The 23,035-nt window shown below is 43.2% G+C and overlaps 1 protein-coding gene across 4 annotated transcripts in view; it reads right to left on the minus strand.

The window, feature by feature from the left end:
* The window catches only part of SPOP (speckle type BTB/POZ protein), an 86,201-nt gene extending 64,032 nt beyond the window's left edge, over nucleotides 1–22,169 (minus strand). For 2 of the 4 annotated variants that reach the window (XM_064367512.1, XM_064367511.1), the window contains exons 1-2: nucleotides 21,939–22,126; nucleotides 12,353–12,413 (exon numbers count right to left, since the gene is read on the minus strand). The gene's annotated coding sequence lies outside the window, so the exon portion shown is untranslated. Of the gene's footprint in view, nucleotides 1–12,352; nucleotides 12,414–21,938 lie in introns of all 4 variants that reach the window. The other 2 variants (XM_012463485.2, XM_012463484.2) reach the window with 2 other exon arrangements.
* Between the last annotated feature and the right edge of the window lie 866 nt (nucleotides 22,170–23,035).

Here is a 23,035-nt window from a genome sequence, read left to right on the forward strand (position 1 = left end):
ATCTCAAATTTAACATGTCTAAAATTGAACTCCTGATTTCTGATCTTCCCTCCAAATTCCACACCTACTCCTCCCATTCCTATCTCCCACCCTCATCTCAGTAAGTGACACATCTACCCATCCAGTTGCTTCAGCCAGAAACCTGGGAGTCATTCTTGACACTTTCCTCTTCCTCAACCCCCACATTCAATCTATAATTAAATGAATTCTTTCTTTAACATACTTCTCAAATCCATCCACTTCTCTCCATCTCTTCTGCCACTAAGTCCCACCTGCAAAGATTCTTATTTAAGTAGTATGGGTGCAGCCCAGGCATCAGGAGTAGAAAAAGTACCCCAGGTGATTCTAACAAACAGCTAAGAGTGAGAACCACTGCTCTACAGCATTTGGACTTCCACCAACCTCTCTGACTTCACGTCGACTACTTTCTCTCTTGTTCACTTAACTCCAGCCATGCTGGCTGGCCTCCTTACTGGTTCGCTGAATATGCCAGGCACATACATACCTCATGGCTTTTGCTATTTCTTTTGTCTAGAGTGTTAGTTCACTCCTTCATCTTCTACAGATATTTACTCAAGCATTACCTCTGATGTGAGTTAGTGAGGCCTTCCCTGGCATTCTATCTAAAATCACAACACCTACTCCCACCCCAACACTCCCTATCTATCCCTTTTTTGGGCTGCATTTTTCTCTTTGAAACTTATCACTTTCCAATATACCATATATTTTACTTATTTTGTTTGCTGCCTGAATATTAGCTCCATGAGAGCAGGGACTTTTGTCTGTTTTGTTAACTATATCCCCAGCATCTAGAGTAGTATCTGGCACATAGTAGGTACCAAATTAATATTTCATGCCTAAGCAAGGCCTTCACTGACTCCTCCGACTAAGTCTAATCTCCTCATTATTTTCCTTAATAATTTATTCCTTTCCTTCATTACATTTACAATAATCTGTAACTACATTTGCTTGTTGAAGTTCCTTTTCTAGACTGCAAATTCTGTGAGAGTGGGGATTTTCTACTAGGTCCACCATTATATAAACTTTTCCTCACTTATATGGCAAGGGAGCTACTAAAAAAAGTCAATAAATCAGTAAATAAATGAGTGAAGTCAAATAAAATTTGTGAAAGCACACCCTAACCATGTTATTTCTTCAAAAATTTTCAGTCTCTAATGCTTTACCACATTAAACCCAAACTGCCTGGCCATTGTTGAAAACCTTCCATGCTCTGAGCCCATTTATTTTCCACTCTTATCCTCCATTATCCCATCTTCTGCTTCAGCCATGCTGTGCTCTTCATTATTTCCCGTACACACCCTAAACTAATACTGCACCTTCCCCACCTCCACATTTTCACTCATGACATTCCTTCTCCCTGAATTCCCTTCCCCATCTCTGCCAATGAAAATTCCAACTTCAAAATACCTACCCTTCAAAGCCCAGCTCAAATGTAACCTTCACAAAGACAGTCCTGACTCACCCCAGCTTCCCCAAAGATCTCTTCCTCTTCTAAGCACTAAACATATAATACTGGTTTAATCTCCCACTCATTTCAGACCATACCTCTCCCTGACTTTATACTATGTCTTTTACTTATAGTCATTCAGCAGATATTTGTTAAAAAGAAAAGTCAGTTAACACTATTCCCTTCCTTTTTTTTTCTTTTCATTATTACTTTTTTTTACTTTTTATTTATTTTTTTTTAATTTGGTAAGAATCCTCATCTGGATTTTTTTTTTTTTTTTAAAGATGGGGTTTTACCATATTGGTCAGGCTGGTCTCGAACTCTTGACCTCAGGTGATCCGCCCACCTCAGCCTCCCAAAGTGCTAGGATTACAGGCATGAGCCACCGCACCTGGCCAACACTATTCCCCCTTCTCTATCATAAAACATATTTAAATTTTGGGGGGGATGGAGGCCTCTCCCTCTTTAGAGAGACCCCTGAATAACCAAAAGATAAAAAGCTAGAATGGAGGATTCTCCGTCTAAACTTTCTCTTCCATGCCTTTTCTAGAAAGGCAGGACCTGCCCAAATGCAATTTATAAAGCTCAGATTTTTCCCCCTTCAGATTCTGACAGATTTTGAAAATACATTTAAGTGCTTGGAAAAAAACGTTAAGCTGTATGTACTACTACATGAGACAAATTCCATAAGCTTCATTAAAATGGTCTGCCCTAAGATTATCACATACTTGAAAGACTAGCTGCCTGAAAATCTGAACACCATAAACTCTGCTGTTTGGAAATGGTAATTCCAGGCCTGGCTCAGTGGATCACGCCTGTAATCCCAACACTTTGGGAGGCCGAGGCAAGCAGATCACCTGAGATCAGGAGTTGGAGACCAGCCTGGCCAACATGATAAAACCCTGTCTCTACTAAAAATAAAAATATATATATAGCCAGGCGTGGTGGCAGGCGCCTATAATCCCAGCTACTCAGGAGGCTGAGACAAGAGAATCACTTGGACCTGGGAGGCGGAGGTTGCAGTGAGCCAAGGTCGCGCCACTGCACTCCAGCCTGGGCGACAGAGCAAGACTCCATCTCAAAAAAAAAAAAAAGAAAATAATTTTTAGAAAAACATTTCTCTTCAAAAGAAATTTGAAAGTTTTTATAATCTTTAAAAATATCCTGGCCGGGCGCGGTGGCTCACACCTGTAATCCCAGCACTTTGGGAGGCCAAGGCGGGTGGATCACGAGGTCAAGCGATCGAGACCATCCTGGCCAACATGGTGAAACCCCGTCTCTACTAAAAAATACAAAAATTAGCTGGGCATGGTGGTGCACGCCTGTAATCCCAGCTACTCGGGAGGCTGAGGCAGGAGAATTGCTTGAACCTGGGAAGCGAAAGTTGTAGTGAACCGAGATCGCGCCACTGCACTCCAGCCTGGCGACAGAGTGAGACTCCGTCTCAAAAAAATAAATAAATAAATAAATAAAAATATCCCATTCATGTTGACATTATGCTCAGTGATGTTAAGTGACTGCACTAACAATCCAGTAAAATTCCATCAGGAAAAACCTGCACTTCAAGTACTGACCTTTGTTTCCCCACCCACATCCTCTCTTAATGTTGTGGTTCTCAAAGTGTGGTCCCAGTGGATTCCTGGAGGTCCCTTTCAAGTGGTCTGTGAAGTCAACACTATTTTCATAACATTTGCCTTTTTTATTGTGTTGATACTTGTGCTGATAGTACAAAAGCAATAATGGGTAAAACTGCTGGTGCCTTAGTGCAAGGGTACCCACCCCCAGGGCTGCAGACCTTACCGACCCATGGCCTGTTAGGAACCAGATGCACAGCAGGAGGTGAGTAGTGGGCGGGTAAATAAGCATTACTGCCTGAGCTCTGCCTCCTGACAGATCAGCAATGGCATTAGATTCTCAAAGTAGCCTCAACCCTACTGTGAAACAAATGGGAGGGATCTAGGTTGCATGCTCCTTATGAGAATCTAATACCTGATGATCTGAGGTGGAACAGTTTCATCCCAAAACCATTCCCTACTACCAGGTTGTAGAAAAACTGTCTTCCACAAAACCAGTCCCTGGGGCCAAAAAGGTTGAGGACCACTGCTAGCACGAATAAATGACATCAAGCTGTACTACAGTCATTGTCCTTGTCTTTTGCCATCACACATAGGTGATTTAAAAAAAAACAATTGCCTGCACTTAAGAATGTTCTTGATGCAGCAATAAAAATTATTAGTTAAATCTAAACGCTTGAGTGTAGGTCTTTTAAAAAGTCTGTAATAAAATGGGGAAGTATGAATAAAGCACTTCTGCAAGGCACTCAAGTACCATGGGTGGTCTCCAGGAAAAGCACTTGTGACTCTGAGCTGTGAGTTGAACTAGCTGCTTTTTTCATGGAACCCTACATTTACTTGAAACAAAGAACAAACTGGTTATTTAGACGTGAATATTTAGCAGACATTTTCTTGAAAATGAAGTCTGTCACTGGGGAAAACAAGTGACAGTATTTGTTGCCAATGATAAAATCCAGGCTTCTAGCGAAAAACTAGAATTTTGGAAAACTTGTAGCTACTTGACAGCTTCTCAATACTTACAAAGACTTTGCTGATGAAATGAGTGGTGATAATTCTAAGGCCAGTTGCCTCACCAGGAGCACGGATGCGCACACCCCCTACCCTTTTTTCAAAAGCTCGGACATGCTCGGGCAAGCTCAGACAAGCTCAGACAAGCTTGGATATGCTCGGACATATTCCCTTCTCCCCTTCTCGCACCGCCTGGCTTTCCCTTCAAAGGCTTGTAACCTTACCCAATAGTAGTCCTGCTTTGCCCACACCCTGCTCTCCCACAACCAATTGAGCTCCTTCACTCCCTATAAAACCCCGTGCCTGAGAGAAGTCCGTGCAACTTCTCCGGCCCCTCCTGTCGGACTGCGGAACCTCACCCGGGAGCCTGAATAAACCCTTCACATTGGATCTTCTTGTGCTGGCCTCAGTTTCCTCATTTTAAACTTGGCGAGAACAAACCTTACAAACGGTGCTGAAACCCGGGGGAAGTTGTAAGACCCCTCCTGGGGGAAACTGACTCCTCCACACAAAGCCGGACCGGGGAGCTGCTGTTTGACCACAAGGTAAGACTTCTGTTGCCCACCACCCCACAGTCGGGGAGTCCCTGTCGGAAACCGCTGCAGCATGAGGGATTCCTGCTGGGAGTCCGGGACTCTGGTCATGGGTCTGGGGCCCCAGCTTATGACTTGAGTGTAAGAGGAGACATCCCTATACTCTTGTTCTGTCCCCGTGAGGGGTTTTTAGGGTCAGGAATTTGAGGGAGACGTCCCCACTTTCCTGAACCCTTTCCAGTGACTGAGGTGTGGGTACTCAGAAGCCTCGTTCAAGCAGCCCTGCCTCACGGCAGAGCCAAACCCCTCAGCTTATACCAAAATCTTTGTTTTAAACTAGCCCATTGGCATAAAAGGCTCCCGTAAAGTAAGAAACTGTATTTTCGGTTTCTTTCTTTTTCTGTTTCTCTCTTTTTTTCTCTTTTCTTCTCTCTCTCCCTCTCAAAATGGCGGCCGTACCTTGCCCTTAAGATGGCGGCCGCTTCCCACTCTTAGCTCTCTTTCTCTCTCACCTAAAATGGCAGCCGTTCCTCACCCTTAAGATGGCGGCCGCTTTCCACTTTTAGCTCTATCTTTCTTTCTCTCTTTCTAATTCCGATGCAAGTGAGTGAGTGAGTGAATTTATGTGTAGTCCCATGGCCTAACAGCTACGGGGCTTGTGTGGGCCTCAACCCGCGGTTCCACGGGGACGTCATAAGGCATAACGGTGATTCACCTCTGGACTGAAAAGTTCTGAGATGACGAGGCCCAGGGGTTATACGGGTACACCTTAGCCAAGATGCCCCTGAAACATCCCTTCGGGGACGTGGCCGGGAAGGCATCAGACTGGTCTCCCATCTGCGGGGCACCCACCCTTTGTCCGTCACTCTTATATGTGGTACTGTCTTTATTGTAGCCTCTAATTTGCCACGTGGCAGACAGTCCTAGCCCTGTCTCTTTTTGTTTTCCTCCTTATTATAATCATTGTAGCCTGTAGGTTTTCTCAGCCACCCCCTCCGGGAAAGGAACTCTTCTGCCCGTGTTGGGTGTGACATCTGTTCCTATCCTTTCCTCGCTTCCGACTGCCCCACAAAAGCCAACTATGGAGAACCAGAAGTCCCGCTTAGACCCTAAGTCACCATTAGGATGCCTAGTCCAAAACCTACCCAAACTAGGTCTTTCCATAAAAAGGAAAAAGCTGCTCTTCCTTTCCACCATAGCCTGGCCACAGTATCCTCTAGACAACCAGTCCAAGTGGCCTCCGGAGAGCACATTCAACTTTAATGTCCTGACAAACTTAGACAACTTTTGCGAAAAGAACCGTAAATGGTCAGAAATCCCTTACGTGCAGGCTTTCTGGTATCTTCATTCCTGCCCCACCCTCTGTTCCTCTTGCACCACTGCCCAGGTGCTCCCAGCCAAAGAAACCTCCTCTTCACCCTTAGCCCCTCCACCCTCCTCCTCTTTCTTTTCCGATCCCGACACACCTGAGGAACTCTCCTCTCCGCTTGCCCGACCCAATAATCCTCCGCCCTATGATAGACCTCAACCCCTTCAGCTCCTCCACCTCCTAATCCCAATCTAGCCTCTTCTATTAGTGCTCACACCCACTCGCGCTGTGCTCCTAACAACAAAACCCTCCTCCTTTGCCCCCTCTGCGAGGTGGCCGGAGTACAGAGCATTGTTCGAGTGCATGTTCCCTTCTCCCTCTCCAATCTATGGAGACGCGTATGTAATCCTATCCTCCACCCTCACCCCAGATGAGCGGGACCGCATCTTTACAGCAGCCCGAGCTCTTGTAGCAGCCCTGAGGCCAGCAGCCCACCGAACATCCAGTGGGAGAGGTCCATCGAAACTCTTCCAAAATGCTTCAAGGGCCCGGTCCAGGCCCTGTTTCAGATGTGGTCAAGAAAGACACTGGGCCCAGCAGTGCCCCTGTCCTCATCCACCTCCCAGACCCTGCCCAAACTGCAAACAGACTGGACACTGGAAGGTTAATTACCCGTCCAGGACCACAGGCTCAGTCCCCGCACCTCTATGTGAGGAGCAGGCCGGTCTGCAGGAAGCAATGCCTTCACTTAAATTTCTCGGCCTTCTGGACGACTGACGCAGCCCGGACTCGAGGACCCCCATCACCTTTGCCAAGCCCAGAGTAACGCTGCAGGTAGTGGGTAAATCCATTTCCTTCTTAGTGGATATGGGAACTAACTATTTCTTCCTACTCAGGGCCTAGCATACCTTCCCAGGTCTCAGTCCTTCTTTACCATTCCTCTACACTCTAAGTCTTACTTTCTCTTTAAAAATCCTTCAGTCAGCCTTCATCCCACTTCTCTACTCAACTGGGCTACTGTGTTTCCTCTTCCATCCCATTCCCCCTCCCCAGCCCATTCCTATCCTAAACTAATAGATACATTTGTTACACATCGGGAGGGCCTGTCTAACCTTCCTCTCTCTAGCCCAGACCTTGCCTTTTTGTAAATGGGAGTTCAATAGTGACAGCCGAGGGGCAACAAAAAGCGGCCTATGCAGTAGTTACAGATTCAGCCACCCTCGAGGCACGTCACCTCCCCAGTTGACCTACAGAATGAGGCCACCTTAACTAACCAACTCAGGCCCTCGAGCTGAAGGTAACTGTTAATAATGATGAAGGTAATGATGAAGGTGATGGTAGTATGTTGTAGGTGATGATGGAGGCAATGGTAATGATGGTAAAAGTGGTAATGATCATACTGAAGGTTATGGCGATGGTGATGATGGTGAAAGTGGTGATCATAATGAAACTTATGGTAATGGTGATGATGGTAATGGTAGTGATGGTAGAGATAATAATGCTGAAGGTGGTAATGATAAAGGTTGTAGTAATGACAGTGATGATGATAAGGGTAATGATGAAGGTGCAACAATCCCCAACCTTTCTGTTGGTCAACACTAGTCGAATCCATAAACTTCACTGATTACTTTTATGTGCCTCCCTTAACAAATCCCCCTTAGCTGCAGTTCCCCTCTGGACTGGGTTCAACCTGTCTCTGACACCACCCTAACAGGGATCCTGCTGTTCAAGGCACACTCCCAAAGATCTTTTCTTCTGCTATGGAACGACTAATAGCTCCAGCTGCAACACTACTGTAAAAGTAAGATCCACCCTTTATGCACCTCCAGGAGGATACTTTTGGTGTAATGGGACCCTAACCAAGGTTATAAATGCCTCCCTTCCCTCCCCTTGTGTACCTGTTACTCTAGTCCCACAGTTAAAGGTATATGGGCAAGCCGAGTTCCTATCCCTCTTTACGCCTCCCCGTTTGAAGAAACAAATGAGCTGTCTTCCTCCCAGTAGTAGTTGGCCTCTCTTTAGCATCATCTTTAGTAGCCACTGGAATAGGAAGCGGAGCAATGGGCTACAGTGTCACGTCAGCTGCCCAACTGGAAGACAAGCTCCGTGAGGTCACTGAAGCGTCAGCCACCTCTCTGGCCTCCCTCCAGTGACAAATCATGTCACTAGTTCGGGAAGAATGCTGCTATTACATCAATGAATCAGGCCTAGTAGAGGAGAACATCAACACTCCCCACTGCCTCCAGGAAGACCTCCGTAAAAAGCAAAATACAGGAGTCTTGCCTCTAAGCTGGTGGCATTCTCCCATGCTTACCTGGCTAACCCCTATCGTCACTCCTATCATTGTAATCTGTTTGCTATTACTAATGGCCCCTTTCCTTCTCAGGTTCCTACAAGCTCGTATGCGAGAAATTGGATGAGTGGCTCTTAACCAAATGCTGCTTCATCCTTTCATCCGATTCACGTTGATGCACCAGCCAACTGACCTGTCCCCCTTACTTCGCCCCTATTCAGCAGGAAGTAGTCAGAAAGAGTGGCGCCCTCTATCTATCATCAAAAGGTCTGAATGTAAGGCCAGTTGCCTCGCTGGGAGCACAGATACACACCCCCCCCCCCCACATTTCTTCGAAAGCTTGGACATGCTCGGGCAAGCTCAGACAAGCTCAGACAAGCTCAGACATGCTCGGACACGTTCCCTTCTCCCCTTCTCGCACCACCTGGCTTTCCCTTCAAAGGCTTGTAATCTTACCCAATAGTAGTCCTGCTTTGCCCACACCCTGCTCTTCCACAACCAATCGAGCTCCTTCACTCCCTATAAAACCCCGTGCCTGGGAGGAGTCCATGCGACTTCTCCGGCCCCTCCTGTCGGACTGCAGAACCTCACCCGGGAGCCTGAATAAACCCTTCGCATTGGATCTTCTTGTGCTGGCCTCAGTTTCTTCATTTTAAACTCGGCAAGAACAAACCTTAAAATAATAATGTGGGTTTTCTGATATTGTATTATAAAATGTTTAAACATTCAGAAGATCTGCTTAACTCAATTCACTAGTATTTCCCAATGACCACAGCACAATACTCTAAAAATCACGTGGGTAAAAGATCCATTCAAGTGCAAGTCAGACCAATGGATTTTAATGTAACAGTAACATCAATATAACTTCAGATTCCATACTGCAACTTAATTTATAAGAAACTAATACTTGTCAAGTTTTGGTGTAGTATCAGAGAAGAATATGTACAATTGTCTGAAAAGGCTATAAAATACTTCTCCCTTTTCCAACTACATATTCTTTCAGGTCATATTTTCTTCGGGTACTTCAATCAAAACAAATTATCACATCAAACTGAACAGAAGCAGGTAAGAAAACCTGGAGGCCAGGCACGGTGGCTCACACCTGCAATCCCAGGACTTTGGGAGGCCAGGGTGGATCACGATGTCTCAAAAAAAAAAATTTTTTTTTAAGAGTATACACTCCTGAGACAACAGTGAGAATCACTGTTCTAAGAAAAATATGCCTCTGATTCCAGCCACTCCCAAAACTACTCTGTTTGTACCAAAATCTACCCTTCCCCTTTCCTCACCCGCAACTGGAGTTGAACCTGGAGCAGATATCTGGCCCAGAGGAAAATCAAACTTTCAACTGACCAAATCGGATCTTCCCCAGGAATCTGAATTAGTCCTCATGGAGACTAAAGCCTATTTACAGCAGAACTCTTACAGACCATAAAGTCTTTCGGAAAACCCTGGCACTGTTTCGGTTCCAGCCTTTTCTGATGTTTGGTTGTTCAAACGCTTTTCCTTAGATTCTGCAACAGCTATCACCTTTTTCCTTTACATAAATCTACCTCCACCCCCACTTTTGTTTTCAACCTTGCATATGGCATCAGAAGCTCTTTTGTATCAACTGGTTTGAATAGATTTTCTTTCCTTATGATCATGGAAGCTGTAACACCATAAAACTTCAATGCCTTTACCCAAATTGTTTTATAAAATCACTCCAACAAAACTAAAAGTTGAATGGAAATTGTAGGCTCATTCAAAACAAGTGATCAGTTATTAGGTAAGGAAGACGTAATTTTTCTTTTATTTCGGAAAAGTTCGTTACATATCATGTGAATATATTTTAGACAACAAATAGCGTCATTAAAATATACCACTTTGGCTGGGTGAGGTGGCTCATGCCTGTAATCTGAGCACTCTGGGAAGCCAAGGCGAGTGGATCACCTGAGGTCAGGAGTTCATGACCAGCCTGGCCAACATGGTGAAACCCCGTCTCTACTAAAAATACAAAAATTAGCCGGGAGTGGTGGTGTGTACCTGTAGTCCTAGCTACTCGGGAGGCTGAGGAAGGAGAATTGCTTGAACCCGGGAGGCAGGGTTTGCAGTGAGCAGAGATTGCGCCACTGCACTCCAGCCTGGGTGACAGAGCAAGCCTCTGTCTAAAAACAAAAAACACACAAAAAAACAATTTGACAGAAAGCCTGACAAATAGAAAAAGAACAAGGGAATAAGACTTGCCCCGTCAAATATAAACAGTTATTATAAAGCTATGAGAATTAAGGCAGTGTAGTACCAGTACAAGATAAGCAAACAGACCAATGATACAGGATAGAGAAAATACAGATACAAATTCTCATATATGGAAACATGTAAGTGATATAAAGTTGTAGGGAACAGATGGACTATTCAATAAATGATGCTGGGTCACTAGATTATCCTTATGGAAAGAAAATTAGATCCAAACTTCAGGGTTATCCTTATGAAAACAAAAAATGTGATCTCTACTTCACACCAAACATCAAAATAAATTCTGGGTGAATTAGAGACCTAAAGGCAAAAAGCATAATTTTACAACTTTTAGAAGAAAATATAGGATGTAACCATTACCTCAGTATACTGTCATGAAGACACACACACACACACACACACACACACACACACACAAAACATATAGGAACAATATAATAAATCTGACTGCATGAAAATCTAAAACTCAAGGCTGAGTGCAGTGGCTCACACCTGTAACAGTATTTTGAAAGGCCCAGACACACGGGTCACTTGTGGTCAGGAGTTCGAGACCAGCCTGGCCAACAATGTAAAACCCCATCTCTACAAAAAATACAAAAATTAGCCAGCTGTAGTGGCAGGTACCTGTAAGCCAGCTACTCAAGAGGCTAAGGTAGGAGAATCACTTGAACCTGGCAGGTAGAGGGGGCAGTGAGTCAAGATCGTGCCACTGCACTCTAGCCTGGGCAACAGAGTAAGAGACTCTGTCTCAAAAAAAAAGAAAAGAAAAAATATATATATATCTATAAAAACTCAGTTTGATAAAAGATAAAATTAAGTTTAAAAACAAAACACGCCCATTAGGATGGATACTACAAAAAAAAAATTTAACAATAAGTGTTGCCTTAAAGAGGCATCTAAAGCCTTAACAACAACAAAAAAAGAGGCTCACGCCTATAATCCCAGCACTTTGGGAGGCCAAGGAGGGCGGATCACTTGAAGTCAGGAGTACAAGACCAGCCTGGCCAACATGGTGAAATCCTGTATCTTACCAAAATACAAAAAATTAGCTGGACGTGGTGGCATGCACCTGTAATCCCAGCTACTTGGGAGGCTGAGGCAGGAGAATCGCTTGAACCTGGTAGGCGGAGGATGCAGTGAGCCGAGACGGCACCACTGTACTCCAGCCTGGCAATAGAGCAAGGCTTCCATCTCAAAAAAAGAAAAGAAAAAGTGTTAGTGAGGCTGTAGAGAGCTTGGTACTTTTGTGAACTGCTGCTGGCAATATAAAATGGTTCAGCCACTATGGAAAACAATATAGAGGTTCCTCAAAAAATTAGAAGTGAATTACCACATGATCCACAATTCCACTTCCGGGCATATATACCCAAGAGAACTGAAAGCAGGGTCTCAAAAGGATGTCTGTACACTCATGTTCATAGCAGCATTACTCACAAAAGCCAAAAGATAAAAACAACCCAAGCGTCTATCACCAGCTAAAGGGATAAACAAAATGTGGAATGGAATATTATGCAGCCTTAAAAAGAAAGGAAATCAGCTGGGCATGGTGGCTCACGCCTATAATCCCAGCACTTTGGGAGGCCAAGGCGGGTGGATCACAAGGTAGAGAGATCGAGACCATCCTGGTCAACATGGTGAAACACTGTCTCTACCAAAAATACAAAATTAGCTGGGCATGGTGGCGCGCGCCTGCAGTCCCAGCTACTAGGGAGGCTGAGGCAGGAGAATTGCTTGAACCCAGGAGGTGGAGGTTGCGGTGAGCCGAGATCGCGCCATTGCACTCCAGCCTGGGTAACAAGAGCGAAATTCCGTCTAAAAAAAAAAAAGAAAGGAAATCCTGGCACATGCCACAACATGGATGAACCTTGAGGACAATGGGCTAGGTGAAGCAAGCCAGTCACCAAAGAGAGAAATTCTGTATGATTCACTTACATCAGGCACCTAGAGTAGTCAAACTCCTAGAGACAGAAAGGAGAAGGGTGCTTCCCAGAGCCTGGGGGAGGGAGGAAACAAGAAGTTGTTTAGTGAGTATAGAGTTTCCGTATTGCAAGATGAAAAAGTTCTAGAGATCTGTTGCACAACAATGTGAATATTGTGCAAATATTAAACACTACTGAACTGTACACTTAAAAATGGTTAAGGTGCTAAATTTAACATTAAGTGTTTTTACCATAATAAAAGATTATTATATATAATAAAAAACGGAAATACCTTATGTCTATTAACAGGAAATGGATAAATTGTGGTACAGCACATTCATACAACCAAATACTAAACAGCAGTTAAAATGAATTCAAGTTATATGTATAAACATAAATAAATCTCAAAAAACCATATTAAGCAAAAATATTAAGGTAAAGAATGGTATATATTGGAGTATATAGTACATATTGGATTATAACACAGTTAGAACATGATAAATACCAAATTCATGATAGGTGTTACCACTAAGGAGGAAGAGGAGAAGAGAATAGAAGTACCCTAAGGCCTTGCTATTTCAGTAATGTTTTATTTACTAGAAAAAATATCTGGGAGCAAATATAACAAAATGTCCAGATTTTATAAAGCTGGGTGATGGTTATATGCATGGTGGTATTCCTTATATTTTTATATAAGATATATATATATATTTTTAAGACAACCCTTGCTCTGTTGCCCAGGCTGGAGTGCAGTGGTATGATCTCGGCTCACTGCAACCTCCCCCTCCTGGGTTCAAGTGATTCTCCTGCCTCAGCTTCCCTAGTAGCTGGGACTACAGGCGCCCACCACCATGCCCAGCTAATTTTTCATTTTTAGTAGAGACAGGGTTTCAACATGTTGGCCAGGCTGGTCTCGAATTCCTGACCTCAGGTAATCCGCCCGTCTCAGCCTCCCAAAGTGCTGGGACTACAGGCATGAGCCACTGTGCCCAACCAAGATATTTTATAATTAAAAAATTAAGACAGCATAAAAGATGTTCACTGAAAAACTGTGGTTTTTATTTACAGCAAATTTCTAAATGGTTATCTGTTTCCAAATATCAAGTGAAGGAATATATAAATCTCAATTTGAGGAGATGAATGATTACACATACATTTTTCCTCTTACCAATATATAGATATATAGATAGGAGAGATTAGACGCTTTCAAAGAACTACTGCCATGGCAGGAAGATTTACACTAACAGCTTTTGAGAAAATAAAAAGTCAGGAATAAAGGTCTTCATGGTCAAGCAGGTGTTGTGTATGAATGGTTAATTCCCTAAGGTCTCATCCAGCTCTCCCAAAGCTGCATGACCAGCTCTGTCATACAGAGTACCTAGGCAACTCCTTGCCAGTTCTATTAAAACATGATCATAGTTGTAATAATGACAGCCTGGCTGGGCATGGTGGCTCACACCTGTAATCCCAGCACTTTGGAAGGCCAAGGCAGGGAGGTCACAAGGTCAGGAGTTCGAGACCAGTCTGACCAACACAGTGAAACCCTGTCTCTACTAAAAATACAAAAAATCAGCCAGGTGTGGTGGTGTGCGCCTGTAATCCCAGCTACTTGGGAGGCTGAGGCAGGAGAATTGCTTGAACCAGGGAGGCAGAGGTTGCAGTGAGCTGAGATCATGCCATTGCACTCCAGCCTGGCAACAGAGCAAGACTTCATCTCAAAAAAAAAAAACAAAACAAAAGAATGACAGCCCAAGCATTTCCTAAAGAATGTGTACTTTAGAATTTTTTTCCTGTAATGGGAGTTTTTCAAAAACAAAAGTAAAGGAAGCTACTAGATCTTATTGGCAAATGTTTCAGAATAGCCTTTCTGAGTGATTCACTATGCCTGAAAACAAACACAAGAAACAGGTGTGCTTCCCTGAATACACAACCAGAATTTAATTTGGGACAACTACTGTTATGAAACCAGGTTAAGAATAACCGTGTAAATATGACAAAATGGTAAAAAGAAACTGAAATATGAATTTCAGGTAAATATCAGAATACTGTTATTGTCTGGCTTTGAGTAACCTGAAATCAGTAAGATTACTCAAATACCACTACATTGTAGGAGTCTAACAAAACATTTTCTGCTAAGACAGGAATTAGTCTACCCCAAAACCCACTTTAGAATGCAGTTCTGCTGCATCTTTCGTTTGTATTAACCTTCATTAGTGTGATGAATTTTCAGGAAACACTGTGGCTGCCCTGACATTTCTCCTGAGTCTACAGTACATGATAGAAAGCCACAGGATTCGGCACTGTTCCAGACCCTGAGTTAAGTAAGACAGTTAGATATCAGAGTTTATGGCCTATCTGAAATTTTTCCCAAACTAAGAACAATTTGCCTTACTTCTTTTTTATAATGAAAATCTAGTGATAATAAAAAAATATGCGATTACAGCATAATCTTACATAACACTCTGTGTAGAGATGAGAGAAAGGGAAGACATACTTGCGCATGGACGCACAGATGTTTTTATATAATAATAAAACTGTCACATACCAAAGCTTAGAAACACATAATTTCAACCTCTAAATTTTATTCTGTGTGCCTTTCATCTTAAAGAAAATCAAGTTTGCTTATGAGAGGTGGGGGCGAGGGGGTGGTCAATGCTCTCTTCAGAGACACTGCCCTTCATGAAGAATATTCAAGACAAGGAAGCTGACTTCTAAAATCCAGAATCCAGCAATGCCAGTGACACAGAAGTGAGTCAAACACTAAGTACATCAGGTTAAAATAAAAGCATCTTTAGCTTTCAGAATTTGGTTCCAGAAGCTCCATATGGTAGACAAATAATTTATTAGGTTGGTGCAAAAGTAATTGCAGTTTTTACCATTACTTTTAGTGACAAAACCGCAATTACTTTTATACCAACCTAATAATTTACTGAAAGGGAAGAAAATATCATATATGTAAAGGTAAAGGTAAGGGTTCTGCATCGGGGACAGGAAAAGTACAAAGTGAGCTAGGAACTTCTGACAGAAAGCAAGGAAGCACTCAGCCCAAGCTTAAAGGGTTCCCACAGTCCAAATATGAGACAGTGTGAGCATCAAAAAGAATGTAAATGTTAGTAAAACACAGAAGAAACTAAAATCCATGACATTAAAAAAATGAGGGTGAAAAAAAACTCATTTACCACCATAAGAGATGATATTATACTGCCCCTGTACTCAGAAAAGTATTAAAGAAAAAAAATAAAGAATTTACCCCCCCAAAAAAAAGAATAATTTACCTCAATTTTTTTTTTTTTTTGAGACAGAGTTTTTCTCTGTCACCCAGGCTGGAGTACAGTGGCAGGATCTTGGCTCACTGCAACCTCTGCCTCCTGGGTTCAACTGATTCTCCTGCCTCAGCCTCCCGAGTAGATAGGATTACAGGTGCATGCCACCACACCTGGCTGATTTTTGTATTTTTAGAGATAGGGTTTCAATCATCTTGGCCAGGCTGGTCTTGAACTCCTGACCTCAGGTGGTCCACCCACCTCGGCCTCCCAAGGTGCTAGGATTACAGGTGTGAGCCAGACCTATATTTTTTACTAGAAATTATAATTTAGGCCAGGCATGGTGGCTCGCTCCTGTAATCCCAGGACTTTGGGAGGCTGAGGCAGGAGGGCCACTTGAGGTCAAGAGTCTGAGACCAGCCTGGAGAATATGGTGAAACCCCATTTCTATTAAAAGTACAAAAATGAGCCAGGTGTGGTGGCAGGTGCCTATAATCCCAGCTACTCCGGAGGCTGAGGAACAAGAATCGCTTGAACCCAGGAGGCAGAGGTTGCATGAGCCAAGATCACTTTACTGCACTCCAGCCTGGAAGACAGAGCAAGACTCTGTCTCAAAAAAAAAAAAAAAAAAATGCCGGGCACAGTGGCTCACGCCTATAATCCCAGCACTTTCGGAGGCCAACTCAGGTGGATCACAAGGTCAAGAGATCGAGACCAGTCTGACCAACATGGTGAAACCTCATCTCTACTAAAAATACAAAAATTAGCTGGGCATGGCAGCACAAACCTGTAGTCCCAGCTACTCAGGAGGCTGAGGCAAGAGAATTGCTTGAACCCAGGAGGCAGAGGTTGCAGTGAGCCGAGATTGCTCTACTGCATTCCAGTCTGGCAACAGAACAAGACTCCACCTCAAAAAAAAAAGGTGGGGCACAGTGGCTCACACCAGTCATCTCAGCACTTTGGGAGGCAGAGGCAGGCAGATTGCCTGAGGTCAGGAGTTTGAGACCAGTCTGGCCAACAAGATAAAACCCCATCTCTACTAAAACTACACACACACAAAATGTATAATTTATTCCTTATTGATGAAGAAAATCCTTACAGAAAATTAAAAGCTAATCAGTGTAAAAGAAATGACAGGATTGGAAAAATCACTATTTCCAAAAACCAATGAAATAACTGATTTAGGCAAAGATCATCATCATGAGGTGAAATATTGCTGGAGAAGTGTACAGTACAATGCCAAAGCGGCACCACTCCACAGATAACTTACTGATTACAAAGGGTGGAAAATGTCTTTACAACAAAGGAGTCTGATATTTATCACCTTAAATGATCAAATAAACTCAATATCATAGTAGTGGGATATTATGACCCTATGTTTCTCCTATTACGATGCAGCGAAGACCAGAGAAACACAAATAAAGGAGTCTCATCAAAAACGTCTAACCATAATCTAATCAGAACTTTAGAGCTCAATATCGGTTTATGAAACTGTGAGGAAATAACCAGAAAATTCCAGAAGTGATATATTCTGTAAGACAAACAGCTCAGTCTCCTAAAAAACTATCATCATGAGGCTGGGCATGTGGGCTCATGCTTGTAATCCCAGTACTTTGGGAGGCGAAGGTGGGTGGATCACTTGAGGTCAGGAGTTCAAGACTGGCCTGGCCAACATGGTGAAACCCCGTCTCTACTAAAAATGCAAAAATTAGCCAGGTATGGTGGTGGGAACCTGTAATCTGGTGGGAACCTGTAATCCCAGCTCCTCGGGAGGCCGAGGCAGGAGAATCACTTGAACCTGGGAGGCAGAGGTTGCAGTGAGCAAAGATTGTGCCACTGCAGTCCAGCCTAGGCAACGGAGTGAAACTCCATCTCAAAAAAAAAACAAAACAGTATCATGTGGCTTCTAAACTCTTCTAAACTTAAAGAAATTAAAGAGACATGTTTGGAGGAAAAAAAGAAGTGTCACCTTCAAGACAACTGGTAAAATCTGAACATGAACTGGATATTAGATGGTATTAGAAAATTCCTGTTAATTGCCTTAACTGTGACAAGTACCATAAGCTTTAAAGAGATACGTCTAAAGTATTTAAGGGTAAAGTGTCATGATGTTTGCAATACAAAAATTTATATATTTAAATATATATGCACATACATAACCTAAATATAGCAAAATGTGAACAACTGTGAACAACCGTTGAATCTAAGTAATAGATATAAAGATGGTAACTGTAATATTCTTTGCATTTTTCTGTATGTTTAAAATTTTTCACTTAAACCATTATAGAAAAAAAAAAGGTTTCAAATGCACTTCCTCCAGGAAGGCCTCCCAAATGAACTCTCCTCCAACCCTTAATCATGTCTTCACAAGGTCTTCTCAGCATGGAAAATAGTGTATTACTGTGCCAGTTCTGTTTTCTAATTGTTCTCTTATTATTCCATATATTCAGTAGGTGTGGCTTTATAACAAGATTACACCTTTGGTTTTGGTATCAGGGTAAGGCTGGCCTCATAGAATGAGTTTAAGAAATACTCCCTTCCCTTCAACTTTTTGGAACAGTTTGAGTACAACTGGTATTAGTTCTTCTTTAAATGTCTGGTAGAATTCAGCGATGAAGCTGTCAGGTCCTGGGCTTTTTCTTTGATGGTAGACTATTATTGCTTCATTCTCGTTACTCACTATTATTGATCTGTTCAGGTTTTCTATTTCTTCATGGTTCAATCTTGGTAGGCTACATGTGTCCAGAAAGTTATCCATTTCTTCTAGGTTTTCCAACAAGACTGTAAGCTCCCTTCAGGCACAGTTATATTTAATTCTTTTCTATTTCTTCGAAGCTCATAGTGAAGTATTCTGCAATCAGCAGACTTAAAAAATGCTAGTACCAGTATTCTGTGCCAAGACAGCAGACACTCACTAAAGCACCTTAACTAACTGGGTTAGCTTTTCAATTTCTCAACAGAATAGCAGTTCACTTGGATAAACAATTTAAAGTCACAGCTATTAAAAGGAGATCATAAATCATTTACAGGCTTACAGAATATCTAACAGATAAACTAGCATGTAAGAGTTAAAGGAAGAAACTAAAATATAGGTTTTGTATGTCTTCCTAGCATTGTCATGGATTTGCTATTATCCAGACATGACCTTATTCTCATGACATTATTTTTCAAACAAAATCCTCCATGACCCCTCCCCCATCTGCAAAACAGTGATGATATTTACACACAACTCTTCAGTGTAATGAAGCTTAACCGACTACATAATGAACATTAAAATCTTAGATAAGAGACTGTACAAATGATCAAAAATTTTGATAATGGTGTTGGTGAGAACATAGGCAGACTCACACTGCTGGCAGGAATATAAATTCATACAACCTCTGTGGAAAGCATTTAGTAATACATAACCACGTTACAAATGCACATCCACTGATCCAGCGCTTCCACTAGGAATTTAATCCAACAGACACCATGTACACATAGTAAGTACATACAAGGAATTAACTGTACCACCGGAAATGACCTAAGTGTCCAGTAAGTGTTGGCTGAATGATGGTACATCTACATAATGGAATTATCTGCCATCTTTAAAAAAGTAAGAGGAACTGTATTTACTACATGGAATGATCACCAAGATAAACAAAGCGAGAAAAGCAAAGTGCAGAATGAGCATAGTGTCTTACCATTTCCTAAAATAAAATTTTAAAAATGTGAATATATAGGTATATAGGCTTGTAAAAGGATATACTATCTCTGGATGAATAAACACGATTGTTGCCTTTGGGAAGGGGAACTCCTGGATAAGAGGAAGACGGTAAGAAAAAGACTTCACTCTCTGTGTACCTTTTGAATTTTGTTTCATATGCATATACAAGTGTTACCCATTTTAAAGAGTAATTTTTTTAAAAAAAGGTTCTGCACCAGTAAGAATTATTTAACGATATTCACCTTAATCTAAAAGCACTGCATGCCATCAACATTTTAAATGAGGTTTCAGTGAATTCAACTAGACAAAATATTTCTAGAAAAAATCAGGCCGGGTGCGGTGGCTCATGCCTGTAATCCCAGCACTTTGGGAGGCCGAGGCAGGCGGATCACTTGAGGTCAGGAGTTGAAGACCAGCTTGGCCAACATGGCTAAACCCCGTCTCTACCAAAAATACAAAAATTAGCTGGGCGTGGTGGCACTCAACTGTAATCCCAGCTACTCGGGAGGTTGAGGCAAGAGAATCGCTTGAACCTGGGAGATGAAGGTTGCAGTGAGCCAAGATCGCACCACCGCACTCCAGCCTGGGTGACAGAGCAAGATTCCGAGAAAGAAAGAAAGAAAAGAAAGAAAGGAAAGAAAGAAAGACAGACAGAAAGACAGAAAGAAAGAAAGAGAGAGAAATCAAAGCATCCTAATGGTTGAAATCTATTACTACAATAGTCTCACTTCTAGATATTACCAGAACCTATTCTAAATATGGACACAGGGAACATTAAACATCTCCAAGTACCAAACTAGCTACTATTAAGAGTTCTAAAAGGAGAAGTCAATAAAATACCAAATGGACACCAAATGCCCAAGCCTACGTGTGGGGTAGTCTTACAATAACTTGTATTCCTCAGTCTTCACACAAAGAAAAAAGATGACTCTCCAGCTCTTTCCCGAGAAGATATATGCACCCCAAACTCCTCTGCTTCCTGTGTGTCATCTCTTGGTTCTAACTGTAACCATGGCAACAGGAAACAGCACAAAAGACAACTGAACCCTGTAACGGCCTGGGTTAAAAGGGAAGTGAAAAATACATATACTTTAAGGCCCAAGAACATGCGGTTTTGGAGTTAACAGTGGCAGCCGAAAAAGCCTTGATAGAAGAACATCAAAGAATACAAATTAAAGAGACTAGAAAGTAAAGCTTACTAATAGGTCCCTTCCCAGTAATCCAGCTAGGAGACAGGATTGGCAAGAAGAACTGAAAAACACAAAAAATGCCCCCCATCTCGCACTCCCTTCCCCACAACCATTTAGCTACTCATTTCAGTGCTATCCAGAAAACCTTTCGCTATTAAGAGTTTATGTTTTCTTCACTCTGTTTTGATGGCAGAGGTAAGAAGCAGCAAAGTATCCAAAAGAGTGGCAGCACAGGAGCAAATCAAAGGACCATATACAATCGTCAACTGAAAACCCAGATCCTAGATCACTGAAATATTATTGTACTTCGAAGTTCGTTATTCACATTTATCTGCCAATGTGAAAGAAACACCACATTACTTAAAACCTCCACTGAATAAGTTATTGTCCACCAACAGTCTTAGATTGCCTTTGTTTTCATGTCACAGAGCACCAATAAGGTACAGATAAAATGAAAAGTGCTAAGGAATATCTTTGACCAAAAAGAGGCAAATAGGTCACACAAAGTAAGAGGGCCGGTGGGTGAGAATCCTGATGTCTTGATTTACAGTTAAGACCCTAAACTTCACACTTTTTATAACTTTATCTCTATCTTATCTAGTTCTGCGAAGTAAGAATTTTACTAAAATGAAATGCCTCACCTGGTTTCTTTTATGATCTTTAGTCTTCTTTAGCAAGGCTTCCAAAATCCCCTGCCAGAATAAGTGATGGGTTGGAGCACCTACTCCTAAATTTAGGGTAAGTTGGTACTAAAAGGTACAAGCACGACGATGAGCGCACAGGAATGGAAAAGTAATTCTAGAACTAGAAGATGCAGTGACAGTTTCAAAAGAAGGGTCAGCGTGGGACACGCTGGCTCTGGGAGGCGTTTGTAGCCTGGGAGTCTCTAAGGCAACACCAGATGAGAATAGTGCTTTGTCCATAAGTCTTTCACATTATTTAAATTCCTCCTTTTGGACAGGAGCAACAGGCTCATTATCCAGCAGCAAGTCTAGCCCACAGTCTGGGAAGAAGGCAGACTCGTGGTCAACCGGCTCTTTATCCCGCAGGTCCCCGCAACACCGCGATGCGCATGCGCCCCGGGGGCAGCGAAGAAGCACCTCGAGCGCGTTCACACTCGCACATGCGCAGTCACCCATCTCGCCGCAGGCGACAGCTCACTATTTGGCAAGGGGGATGGGGCTGGGAAATGATGGGGGGGGCAGGTGAAGGCAGGGGGCGCATTTGTGTCTCCTGAATGCTTGAGATAGAGAGAGGGGACGGCTGATTCGGCTCTAGCTTTCGCAGGCCACGTAATCCGGGTGTTGGAAATGGGACTGAAGAGAGTATATGTGTGTGGCGTGGGGTGGGAGGGCGGTGGGGGTCAGTCACCTCTTAGGGGAGGCGCCCCCCAACCCCGACAGAACAACCCCCTCCCTCGACTCTCCTCCCCCCACTCACCTGAGAGCGGCGGCGACAGCTGCTGGTCCCCGTCCCCCTGCGCTCGCCTCATACTGTCCGCAACATCCGGGACCTGCGGGACCGCCGATACACAAATACACACACACTCGGAGCGCGCACACTCACACACACACACATACATCGACACACACCGGCCGGGGCGTCATGGCGTCAGCACGTCGACGCAACCAGCGCGTACTGCTGGGCCCCACCCCGCGCGGCCTTCTCCCCTTTACTCCCTTCCCCTCCCCTCCCTTCCCCTCCCCTCCCTTCCCCTACCCTTCCTGGGTTTTCCTGCTCCTCCTCCCTGGTCCTCAAGACTCCGCCTACCTTCACTAGTGCGCATGCGTCTCGGGCCAAGCCAGGGCCAGGGATTTAAGAGGAAGGAGGGGCCTCAGTAAAAAGAGGCGGGAACTCGGAGGGGGTCGCGTGCAGGGCGCGGAAGATCGCGCCGAGGTGCGAGGACCAAAGGGAGGTATAGCAAGCAAAGGGTGGGAGTGGGCAGCGTAACAAAGGCATTTCACAACAGCGACTTAGGTCTGCAAGTAATTTGTGGAGTACCAACGACTCTTATATGCTATTAACTCATTTTTTAAAAGCCAGCCCTGTCAGTAAAATATTTTTTGAACTTTATGATGATGCTAGAGACTCTTTTAAGTAACTTTTAAAATTTAGTACTTGGAAACAAAAACAAGGACTATCCTTTCAGGGGAAGGCAGGAAATATAGGTGACCTAACTAAAAGGAAGCTAATTCAGTGACAATTTGTTGTCTTGGACACCTGAGTTCCCGTCGGCTTCACATCTTAGCTCCCACGGGCCATAAGTGTTTGCTGAGTTGAGTGAAAGGAAAGATCTCGGATCATGTTGGCCCTGGGAGAAAAAAAAGTTGTCTCAGTGTTACAGTAATAATGTTAGTGTTGGGTGTCAGTTGTTATGATTCTTTCCTTTAGCTCAAACTTTTAAAATATTATTCTTGAGCTGGGTACAGAGGCTCATGCCTGTAATCTCAACACTTTGGGAGACTAAGGTGGGAGGATCACTTGAGCCCAGGAGTGGAGACCAGCCTGGGCAACAAAGCAAGACTCCATACTCTGTT

The sequence above is a fragment of the Aotus nancymaae genome, unplaced genomic scaffold (genome assembly GCF_030222135.1).
Source record: "Aotus nancymaae isolate 86718 unplaced genomic scaffold, 86718_ANA_hifiasm-v0.15.2.pri h1tg000072l, whole genome shotgun sequence".
Taxonomy (NCBI): Eukaryota; Metazoa; Chordata; class Mammalia; order Primates; family Aotidae; genus Aotus; species Aotus nancymaae.